The sequence below is a fragment of the Pipistrellus hanaki genome, assembly GCF_964339955.1.
Source record: "Pipistrellus hanaki genome assembly, chromosome: 13".
NCBI lineage: Eukaryota > Metazoa > Chordata > Mammalia > Chiroptera > Vespertilionidae > Pipistrellus > Pipistrellus hanaki.
The window spans coordinates 51272604-51285614 of record NC_140515.1 but is presented as its reverse complement, the minus strand read 5'-3'; positions in this window follow the sequence as shown (position 1 = coordinate 51285614).

The window sequence follows — 13011 nt, the reverse complement described above, 5'->3', positions numbered from 1 at the left end:
TGAGATTCTTTAGCTTCTTTGTCCTCTCTGCATGGGTGTTACTGCTTTATAAAGAAATCCTGCTTAAAGGAAACTTTTTACTTTATAGTGATATACCAGATTTTGTTAGCTGATAGAAGTGCATTTATTAGAGATTTTGAAGCTGCCCCACATTCAGTATTTAAGAAAGTGCACAAGTAGAAATATTTAACTCAAGAAGCAGCTTTATTCAGATTTTAGGAATTTCATATTTCTAGTGAGCCATCTGCTTTGTGCTAAAACAGTGATTTTCAAACTTATGTTAACTGTGAAAAGGAAATCGTACAGTAAAGCCAAATATGTAAAATGACTTCAAAACAGGACCCAGTGTATAGATCCATATTTGAAAACATGTGCTAGAGTCCTGTCTTAACTATTGTTACACATTATTCTATGGTCCTTAGTCAGCAAATTCAAGGAACCAGGATGCAACTAAAAATTGAAAAGTAAGTGGTGCCTCAGCAATCAAAATAGTGCCAAAAGAACCAACTTGTGTCAGTGGTTCTCAATCAGAGGCAGTAAACCCTCTTTCCAGAGGATGTTGGGACGTACAGGGGATTTTTTTGGTTGTCCTATTCGGTGGGGGGTTCTGCTGGCATTTCAACCTGGCACAGGAATTATTCCTCTCAAAGTGCCAGTAGGACCCCCCCCAATTAGATTATTTTATTTTGAGGGTCAGGGAAAATTACCAATAGGAGCAAAATTAGAAGAACAAGTTGAACAAACTTGATAGCGGAGACTAATTCCAACATTCTGAGTTCGGCTGGTAAGATAAAAGCCTCAACATGTTCCAGTAGCTCACAATAGCATTGATAAATATGTAATCAATACTGATCCAGATTAAAGGACTCTATTCTGTTACATATAATTCATTGAGGGCAGAAAAGCAAGTGTTATAACAAGATGCTTGTCAAGAATGGTCAAGTTGAGATTTTGGTAAACAGGGAGTAGGCTTAAAACAACACAGTGAAAATCCAAACAAACAAACAAAATCTACCAGTAATTTCCCAATAATTTGGAGTATTTCATGGCAAGTGCTTTATTGAAAGAATGATTAGAGTACCTGAAAGCTGCTTCTGCTTTCTAACCCTGGTTCCTCAAATATTGAAGTCTTGTACACATTTTGTGAAGTTCTAGTATATATTTTGCTTACAGTGATAATCAAATTAGTTTGCATCGTATAGTCATTGAGTGGGTGGGGAGGGGAAATATAAGTAAAGGATTTTAAATTGGCCACGAGTAATAGAGCATTTGCTATAAACTAGTCTTGTTTGTAGAAGAAAAATGTGTATTTTACTGTTTTCTGTGTTAAGTAATTCTGTAACTGCATGACAGGTTTTTTTTAAAATATTTTTTTATAAAGTAGTAGTTACTGGTCTGTTGTGTCAGTGAATACAGTTAAAATAGGTACTATTTTTTAAAGAAACTTAACGTCTCTATATTTCCCATTCCTACTAGTTCTCTTAAACGATTTGTCTGTATTCCTGTTGTCCCACATTGCCACTCAAACTGCTCAATCAAGCTCACAAAGTTTTTGTGAATATTCTTACCCTCTGATACCACCATCGACCACTCTCCTTGAAGTAGATGTTTACTTGACTTCGGGAGATACCAGGTAGGCTTGCTCAGTCGTCTTTGCAGGTACTTCTTTCCCTTAAATATCTGTGTTCTTGGGATAGTTAAGTTTTCTTGTTCTACATCATCTTAACTGATCCCATTTCCTTTCATGGTTTCAAGTACCATCTATATGCACATGACTCTCAAGTTTATATCTCCTTTCTAAACCTTTCCTAACTCATATATCTAATTGCCAGCTTACGTCCATTTTGCTGTCTCAGGGGCAGCACAGTAAGTATGTCATTGATCTTGCCCCTAAACCTGCTTCTATCATGTTTCCCCTTTTGGTAAATGGTACCACCACTACCACCCATTCAGTTGGCTTGCCTAAGCCAAAACTTGAGTTATCCAGAGTTTTCCATAACTTTCCCTCTTCATACATCATAACATTCACAAAAACCTTTCTGTTAAGTCCACCATCTAAATTTTTCTTAATTCTCGAGTGCTACTCTTCTAATTCAGGCCATCAACCTACCTAAATGATAGCAACAACCTCCTCATTAGTCTCCCTTTCTCAGGTTTTGATCCCTTTCCACCCTGCGGCCAGATTGTTCCAAAAGGCATATCTGGTCATATCCCTCCACTGCTTTCACCATTGCTCTTAAAGATAAGGTAAATTTCTGTTCGTCTTTCAGGTCTCACTTTATATGCGACTTCCTCTAGGAAGCCTTCATTGATGCCCACTAGACTATGTACCTCTTCTACGCCCTCCCTAAAGACCCTTTTTTCCCCCCCAGCCATACACTTAACACACTTAATTGTTACTTGTTATTAATCACTGCTATATTGTAAGCTTTATAAGGGCAGGGATTTCATGCCTTGCTCAGTGTTATATCTGTAGTGATTAGCACAATGCCTGGTGTTTCAATAAATGTTTGAATGAGTAAATCTTTGTGTAGTGTTTTACAATCTTGGAAACCCTTTCACAGTCTCATTTGACCTTCACTGCGGTCCTCTCTTAGACTACTCACTGGATAATTGTTATCCACAAATTACAAAGTAAGGAATGAAACCAAATTCTTTGTGACTAAAATTCTCATTGTATTCCCAGAATGTAGCTCAGTGCTTGGCATGTGAATATTTATTATATGAATATTGGGGAAACATTTAGATTGCCCTAGTAAACGTAAGTAGTAAAGCCAGGATTCAAATCGAGGTATACTTAACCTAAGTCTACTATGTAATATTAAGTCATTACCTTCTTGATACAGAAATCTTAATACATATTTTTTTAATTTCTAAAGGAACCTGTATGAAAAATACTGGACAGCTATGTAGTGGACTAAAACAATAATTAAGTAATTAAAAAGTTGCATTTAGTACCATAAGAAGATAATGCTGCTTAAGAGTTAATACTATTGATTAACAGCATAGCTATATCTCTCCATTTATTTAATTCCTTTCAAAATATATTTTTTTATATTCTCACCCAAGAATATGTTTAGAGAGAGGAAGGGAGAAAGAGGGGGGAAAAAACACGAACGTAAGAAACACCTATCAGTTGCTTTCTGTATGCACCCGCCTGGGGATCAAACCCAGAACCTAGGTATGTGCCCTGACTAGAAATCGAACCCGCAGCCTTTTGGTGTATGGGATAATGCTCCAATCAGCTGAAACATTTTTTTTTATATGTGTAAGGATCCTGTATATGTTTTTTCTGTGAACTGTTCACTCAAATCTTTTGCCCATTTTTCTATTGGGCTGTTGACCTTTTAAAATTTTTAGTAACTCCTTATATATTAGGGATATTAGTCATTTGCCTGTGATATAAATATGTGTAATTTTTTTCTGATTTTATTTATATGGGTTTCCCCCCCTCAATGAGAAAGTCGGTTTTTCTTACACACCCCTAGCTGGATTGACTAAGAAAAAAGAGAAGAGACAAATGACTATAATCAAAGTCCTTAAAGGAGGTGATTCAAAGTATATACCCTGGATTAATTGGTTTGCATATGAAAGGCACACTCCAAGGGGAGTAGGAATTAAGTAGTAATATCAGGAATTAGCCAGTCCTGGGCCTATCAATCTTTCTTGGCTCAACAAGGTCCCAGATGCCAAAGCATCAAGAATACAGAAAATATGCTTAATACAAGGAGTACCCTCTATTCCTGGCAGGGAAAAGGGCACCAGCTTAAGGATACCTGACTTATGCTTTGCAGTTGTTTAGAGGATTCATTTCAGGAGTTTCCTATTCGAAGGAACATTGCTCTTTCTTCTAGCATGGGCATGTCGTCAAGGGTTTGATGGAGAATTCAGTTCTGGCATTTGTGTTTGGCTTTTTCCCTCAAGTTTTCAGGTAAGTAGGAAAGCCCACCAGCCCACTAATACGTTCAGTAAATTCTACCTACAGCATCTGGGATCAGAAGAGTCACCAAGGCAAGTCAGGAAAGTTATGTTGTCAGTGGGAATAGGAAAGTACAGTTGGAAAGATAAATAATGGTGCGGATTCCTTTATGGCCCATTTTTTGTGGCCTTTGCTGCTCCTTTACCAGGTAAGCTTGACTGTTATCCTTTGTCTTAAACACAGGCAGAAAGAGCACCAGTCCTTCCCCAAAGCGCCCATAGGTTACCTCTAAAGATGGTTGGCTATTCACTAGACCCAAAAAAACCCACAAAATCATGCAAATCAAGAGGCTTTAATCTCCAAGGTCATTTCCAAGAACCCGCATGAAACTGCAGACGCTCTGGTCATCGAGCACATTCAGGTGAACAGACCCCCCAAGATGTGGCCTAGACCCTACAGAGTCATCGGCAGGTTAACCCATACAGGAGCTCTCCCTGCCACAGATGATCCTCACCGAAAAGGAGCAGATTGTTCCTAAACCAGGAGAGGAGGTGGCACAGAAGAAAAAGATATCTCAGAAGAAACAAAAGCTGGCGGCCCAGGAGTAAATTCAGCATAAAATAAATCTAATAAAAGTAAAAGCAGAAAGAAAAAGAAAAAAACACCAGTTATCCACCCTCAGTTGGTAGTTCCAAATGTATCTTTGCTCCTGCTCTCGTAGCCATATAGAAGTATGTCCTCTATGTGCTATCCAATGTCAATTTTTAAAACTTGAGGTGTGTACATGGAGACATTTCTTGTCTTTGTGTGTTTAAAAATTCCATAACCAAAATGAATCAAGTTTACACTCATTGGGATGGATACTAAGAAAACAAAAACCGCCCTAGTTGGTTTAGCTTAGTGGATGGAGTGTTAGCCTGGGGACTGAAGGGTCCCGGGTATGAGTCCAGTCAAGGGCACATGCCCAATGGTGAGCTCAGTCCCCAGTGGAGGGCGTGTGGGAAGCAGCCAATCATTCTTTCTCATCATTGATGTTTCTGTCCTTCCCACTCCCTCTCTGAAATCAGTAAGAATATATTAAAACACACACTCACAAAACAGAATAAGTGTCAGCGTGGATGTGGAGATACCGGAGCCCTTGTGTGTTTTTGGTGGGAGTGTAAAATGGTGCAATCACTGTAGAAAACAGAATGGCAGTTCCTCAAAAAATTAAAAATAGAATTCTATGATCCAGCATTTCCACTTCTGAGAAGAGAGATTCAAAGAGGTATTTTTTTTTTCTCAGTGCATAGCAGCATTCACAATAGCCAAAAGATGGGAGCAATGGATGCATAGATAGACAGAATGTGGTATATACAAACCACAGAATATTACTCAGCTTTACAAAGGAAATGGATGAACCTTGAAGACATTATGCTAAGTGAAATAAACCAGTCACAAAAAGACAAGTACTGTTTGATCCCACTACATTGTCAAGCTTGACACAGTGTAAAATTCATAGACAGCCCAGCTGGTGTGGCTCAGTGATTTAGCATTTAGCATTGGCCTGTGAACCAGGAGGTCACAGTTTGATTTCTGGTTAGGGCACATTTCCAGATTCTATCCCTAATAGGGGATGTGCAAGGGGCAGCTTGGTCGATGATTCTCATCAATATTTCTGTCTCCTTTCTGAAATCAATAAAAATAATATTTTTTAGAAGCTCCTAGACAGAAAGTTGATTGTTGCCAGAGGCTGGGGGTTGTTATTTAATGGGTACAGTTTCAGTTTTGCAACATGAAAGCAATTCTAAAAATGGAAAGGGGTGAATTTTGCTCATCAACTGTACCCTTAAAAAAATGATTAAGATGGTAAATTTTGTGTTATGTGTATTTTACTACAATTTTTAAAGAGAATCAAGTTTCACTACCCTATAAAGTTAAACATATGCCTACCCTATGACTGAGCAATTTCACTTTTAGGTATTTACTCAAGATATGGAAACGTGACAAAAAACTTCACTGTTAAAGAATGTTCATAGCAACTTTATTCAAAATAACAAAAAACTGGCAGCAAATTGAATGTCCATCAATAGGAAGTGGATAAAATGTGTCCTATTCATACAATGAAATACTAATCTAGAACAAACTACTGATACACATAACAAAATGGATGAATGTCAAAAACAACCTGAGCAAAAGAAACCACATACAAAACAAATACTGTTTACATGAAGGTCAAGAACAGAAAAATCCTAACTACAGTGATACTGGGGTGGTAGAAATCAGAGTAGTGGTTGGGGATAGACAGGGTGAGTGGGATGCAGGGAGATAGGAGTAGGGTGTGTGTGTATGTGTGTGCACGTGTGAGTGCATGTGTGTTACCGTGTTTCCCCGAAAATAAGACATCCTCCGAAAATAAGACCTACTTACAGGTTTCCTTCTGAGTGAAATATAAGGCATCCCCCCGAAAATAAGGCCCCCCTAGGCAAAACATGAGAGATTTGGTCCACTGATTCTGAAAGAAATGGAGTCACAAGAAATTCACCAGGAAATTCAGGAAATGGATTGTTATGATGATGTTCCAGAAGATGATGACATGATTGTCATTGAATAAATGAGTACATTCTTGATACTGTAGGATTCACAGTTTATCTGGTTTGTGTTGACAACTACTGTACTACCGTACCGTATACAGGTAATAAATTTCCTTTATTTTCATTTAACAATCAATGTGTACCGTATTCTTCTTCATGGAAAAATAAGACATCCCCTGAAAATAAGACCTAGCGCATCTTTGGGAGCAAAAATTAATATAAGACACCGTCTTATTTTCAGGGAAACAGGATATTGACTAAAAAGGTCCAAGAAGGAACTCTCTGGGTTGATGGAAGTACCATGTACCATGACTGTGCTTTTGGTTCTTCAGGTGTATAGATTTGTCAAAACTCATAAAACTGTAAACTATAAACATGCTTAAGATCTGTGCATCAATATACATTATTTGTATGTCAACATACAAATAATGTATATTGTATACAGCCCTCTCTCTGGTTTGGCTCAGTGGATAGAACATTGGCCTGTGGACAGGGGTCCCGGGTTCCATTCTGGTCAGGGGCATGTGCCTTGGTTGCGGGCATATCCCCAGTGGGGGTTATGCAGGAGGCAGCTGATGTTTCTCTCACAGATGTTTCTGACCCTATCCCCCTCCCTTCCTCTCTGTAAAAAAATCAATAAAATGTATTAAAAAAAAAAAAAAAAAAAAAAAAAGCCCTCTCTCTGCTCTCCCTCTCCTCCCTGGGATCAATGAAGCAAGTATGGAAACAGTGATGTGGTTTTATACTCTTCTCTGCGCTTTGATGTATATCATTGAAAACACACACACAGCACAAATGACTGCTGCTCATTTCTCATGAGCCGGTTTGCTTGTGACAAAACAAGGGCAGCAGGTCCTGCTCACTGACCAGCGTCACAGGGAACAACGAGGGGAGTTGGGGGAGGCAGCAGGCGCAAGCTTCCTGCAGCTGGACAGCATCACACCAGGACGAGAGATGGTTCCGGAAGGTGATGTGTCTCAGGAGAGAGGTTGCTTGGTGAACAGCAGGCCTCTCAGCATTATCTTTGGTATCAGCGAAAAGCTGGTTTCCCTGGCAACGGGGGCCTACTTAATGAATGGCGCCGGGCAGCAGGCATGAACGTGTCCACAGCAAGTGCACACAGAAAAAGAACGCCTCCTCACCAAATACTCCCCTTGAGTCCGCTTATTCAGATCTATTGATGGTTTATAGAAAAATAAATTTTAAAATGCCAAAAGAAGAATAAACTGGTGAATATAATAGAATCAGGGGCATAGAAAGGGAGTGGACTGACACTCCTTGGGGGGAAAGGAGTGGGAAGGCAGGAAGAGACTGGACAAAAATCATACATCTATGGATGAGGACAATGAGGGGGGTAAGGACATGGGGTGGAAACGGGTAGAGGGGAGCTATGGGGGTGGGGAGGAACAACTACAATAATAATCTGAACAATAAATATTTTTTAAAATATATTTTATTGATTTTTTACAGAGAGAAAGAGAGAGGGACAGATAGAAACATCGATGAGATAGAAACATCAATCAGCTGCCTCTTACACACCCCCTACTGGGGATGGGAATTGAACCCAGGACCCCTTGATGGGAATTGAACCCAGGACCCCTCAGTCTGCAGGCCGATGCTCTATCCACTGAGCCAAACCAGTTTCGGCAAGATTTATTTTTAAGAAATGCCAAAAGACATAATATAGAGCTTTGGTGCCTTCGCTCCTCCCTTTGCTATGCTCTAGTAATAAACACTTGGAACCTTTTCCTGTAGTAGGTCTTTGGTTTCATATATTTCTATACTAATATATTGTTAATTTATCAGCTCTAAACATTCTCTCTGAGGCCAACTGTGATAAGTAAAAACTTAGCAAATTCATATCACCCCATTTCTCCTATTCTTCTTGCTTCACTTTTTCAGAGTTGTATTGTTTTTTGTTCCATTGGTTAGTTTTGCAAATTTAGATTCTATTCTTTAATATATTTTATTGATTTTTTTTACAGAGAGGAAGGAAGAGGGATAGAGAGCCAGAAACATTGATGAAAGAGGAACACCAACCAGCCGCCTCCTTCACACCCCCCACTGGGTATGTGCCTGCAACCAAGGCACCTGCCCCTGACTGGAATCGAACCCGGGACCCTTCAGTCCACAGACCGATGCCCTATCCACTGAGCCAAACCAGTTAAGGCCAGAGAGAGGGCTCTTTAAAAAAATACTAATTATCTTGACATACAAATAATGTATATTGATGCATATATCTTAAGCATGTATACAGTTTTATGAGTTTTGACAAATTTATACACCTGAAGAACCAAAAGCCCAGTCAAGATATATATTAAAATATATATATATATATACACACACACATTGCAGTGGCATAAAGTGCACGCACAGTCACCACAATCTCCCTCCAGAACTTTTTCCTCATTCCATTAAATACCCCTCTGGTTCCCCCTTGGACCCTGATAACCACTATCCTGCTAACTGTGAATTAGCATATGGTGACTCCGTAAGTGGAATCATACATTTGTCTTTTTGTGTTTTTTATCTTTAAACAGCTCATTTCACTTGTTTTTGGTAAGATATCATCATCATATAAATACAGTAGGCAGGTATTTAAAACAAAGAAACATTTGCAGTGTGCAAGGGCCTGTGGGGGAAGCAAAGATGAATAAACCTCTGTCCTAAAGGGGTTACAGATGAGTTAGGAGGAAAACAGGAGACAAAGAATAAGGATCAGGGAGGGGCCTGGGGTTTGCAAAAGGAATGGCGTATGGTTTTCATTTTGCTTGACCTCAGCTGATGTAAAGGAACTTTGTGAATGCTATTTAAATGCTCTTCAATTGAATGGATAAAAGCACTGGGCTTGAATAGGGTTTCCTCTTGGAGGTGAAATTTGAGCCTGTCACCTAGTGGTGTAACTGCACACCCCAGCCTCAAGGTGGCAGCATACCGAAAGTAGCAAGCCCCTCCAGGACTACAGTTGGGGAAAACAACCAGCAAGATCGGCTCACCATAGGAAACAAAACCCTTTACAAGTGCGGCACTTCTATTCTTTTTATTTTTTATTTTTATTGATTTTTTTTTTACAGAGAGGAAGGGAGAGGAAGAGAGAGTTAGAAACATCGATGAGAGAGAAACATCAATCAGCTACCTCCTGCACACCTCCTAGTGGGGATGTGCCCGCAACTGAGGTACATGCCCTTGATTGGAATTGAACCCGGGACCTTTCAGTCCATAGGCAGACGCTCTATCACTGAGCCAAACCGGTTAGGGCAGCACTCCTATTCTTATCATCATCCCTTGAGGTTTCCCTACACAACTCTCTCCCCCTAGTTCCCCTTTACCAGTCTCCATTACCATCCTTGTCTTGCTTCCCCTACCATCCTCACCACTGGAGCCCACCACAGGCCTTTGGTCCTCGAAGGCTTTAGTTTCATTTCTGGATTTTTCTTCTTTTACTCCTCCCCCTCCCTCAGGAGAATCATTTTTCCCAGTTCCAATGCAAATTCCTAGGTCATCCTGTGATTTTGCCCCACTCCTCATCTCATATAAACACCGCCCATACACCTATTGTCAGGAGTACCAAGTTAGCTGTGACGTTGGTGTCATTACCGATAGGCATTGTTTATTCATTCATTCCACAAGTTTTGTGTCAGCTACATGCCAAGGAGCTGGAAACACAGAATGAAGAAAGAACCCTAGATGCTGAGGTGCTCGCTGTCTAGTGGTAGATGACAAGGAAACAATGATAAAACAATGTGAAATGGATTGGAACAGAAACATCAACAAGGAAGAGCGAGCAGGGAGTGGTGAAAATGGGGCAGCTTGGGGCTGGGCGGATGGGTCAGTCCTGGTTTACCCTAGGGAGGTGATGATGGAGGTGAGTCATAGAGGGAATTGTAGCGTTTAGCAGCTAGAAGAGGGTGGAAAGGCCATATCAGGCTGCAAAAATAGCAACACGTGAAAACACCGTCATTACTTCCTCAAACTGTCTGGAATTCCATGAGCTCAGGGCAAACCCCATGTGGGGAACCTCCCAGCTGGCCTCAGCTTGCCAGCCCAATCTAGTGTAGTGTTTATTTTTATTAGTGGCAATAAACTTGGCTGACCTAGCTGGCTGTCAGTGCCTGGCTTTTATTTGGTGTGCACTGTATTAAAATGTTGATTAGTCAAGTGGAACTTCACGAAATAAAATCAAGATTTCTGGTTTCTATTAAAAAAATATTTTTGATCAAAAAAAAAAGAAAAGATTTTTTTTTACATCAAGCTCCCCTTCCCTGTGTCAATAGTCATCTGGGGCCACTTTATTATTATTATTTTAAATGTATTTTTATTGATTTCAGAAGGGAGAGGAAGAGAGAGGTAGGAACGTCATTGATGAGAGAGAATCATTGATCACCCTACACTGGGGATTGAGCCCACAACCTGGGCATGTGGTTTGCTGCAAACCTTACCTCTCGCTGGTACTTATACCTGGCCAGATACAATCAGTTGTGCTACTTGCCTAGTCCCTGAAATCAACTGAGTTTGTAACCTCTGTTTTGATATCCTACCCCAGCTACAGGAGGAGTGGGGTAGGATTCTCAAGAAGCCTGGTGCAGATCCTGTTTCTGGAGGCAGTGAGGTGAAGATAGATGGAGATTGGTTGTATAGAGTGCCACCTAGAGGTTCCACCCTCTGGAGAAAGATGGGTCCAGCAGTGGTCGGCGAACTCATTAGTCAACAGAGCCAAATATCAACAGTACAATTGAAATTTTTTTTTAATATTTTTTTTATTGATTTTTTACAGAGAGGAAGAGAGAGGGATAGAGAGTTAGAAACATTGATGAGAGAGAAACATCGATCAGCTAGCTGCCTCTTGCACACCCCCTACTGGGAATGTGCCCACAACCAAGGTACATGCCCTTGACGGGAATCGAACCTGGGACCCTTCAGTCCACAGGCCGACGCTCTATCCACTGAGCCAAACCGGTGTCAGCACGATTGAAATTTCTTTTGAGAGCCAAATTTTTTAAACTTAAACTTCTTCTAATGCTACTTCTTCAACATAGACTCACCCAGAGTATGGTATTTTGTGGAAGAGCCACACTCAAGAGGCCAAAGAGTCACATGTGGCTCGCAAGCCACATTTTGCTGACCACGGGGTCAGAGTAAAGGAGGAGAAATGAAACAACTTCTGTGGCTGGGAATAAAAAGAATGTTGAGGAACTGCCCAGGACCCATCCCTTGGACTTTAATCCTGGTCTGTGAGAGTGAGATGAATCTACCTCGATCATCTCTGGGGTCCGGGCAGAAGTACAAATAGAGGTCTGGGGCCCACAGCCAGGTCTTTCTCTTCCTAGTCCCATCTCTGTCCTACAGCATGACACACATATGTGCGTGCACACCCCAGCCCACAAGTTAAGTTCTGTCACAGCTCCACATGCTCCTGGCAACAGCTGCCCTAGAAGCTTGGTCTACTCTCAGGAAGACAAATTCAAGAACCAGGCCTGGCCAGACTCTGAAAGCAGGCTCAGGGCCATTTGGGCAGGGAATTATGGCCCAAATCATGGTCTAGAACAGTGGTCGGCAAACTGCGGCTCGAGAGCAACATGTGGCTCTTTGGCCCCTTGAGTGTTCTAACACAACTTCTTCAAAATAGACTCTCCCAGACTGAAAACGGACTTCTGCACATGGGCCATGAAGTTTCAATCGCATTTGTACGTGTGTGCCCGCACGTGGTCTTTGGTGGAAGAGCCACACTCAAGGGGCCAAAGAGCCGCATGTGGCTCTCAAGCCGCAGTTTGCTGACCACTGGTTTAGAAGAAAGGTGTGGGTTGTGGAGGGCACATCTCTTTGGGCCAGTGGACTCCTTACCCCCTAGAGAGGGGCATGGTCAGAGGAGAGTCAGAGTTCTAGAATCTTCCCATGCTCTTGGCCAGGGCCAAAGAGTTAAGAACATAGATGCACTTAGGTGACCTTAGGTCATGAGGCTATATTCCTTTGCTAGGTCTGCTGTAACGAAATACTACAAACTGAATGGCTTAAAAAAGCAGGACCATATTCTCTCAGAGTTCTGGGGGCTAGATGTCCAACACAATCCATGAGTCCACAGGGTTCTTCTGAGGGTTCTGAGGGAGGATCTGTTCCATGCTTCTCTCCTAGCTTCTGATGACAGCTGTTAACCCTTGGCATTCCTTGGCTTTAAACATATCATTCTCATCCCTGTCTGCATCTTCACAATGCTTTCTCCTCATGCTGCTGTACCTTCATTTGGCCATCTTATTATAAGGACACCAGTCATATTGGATTATATGCCCTCCTTATTCCAGTGTGACCTCATCCCAAACAATGTCACATTCTGAGGTACAGGGGCTGGGAACTTCATATTTTTGGGGGGGAGAGGGGCGGGTACACAATTAGCCCACAACAGGTTCTATCATGAACTCATAGGCCAGTGGTCAGCAAACTGTGGCTCGCGAACCACATGCAACTCTTTGGCCCCTTGAGTGTGGCTCTTCCACAAAATACCACAGTCTGGGCGAGTCTATTTTG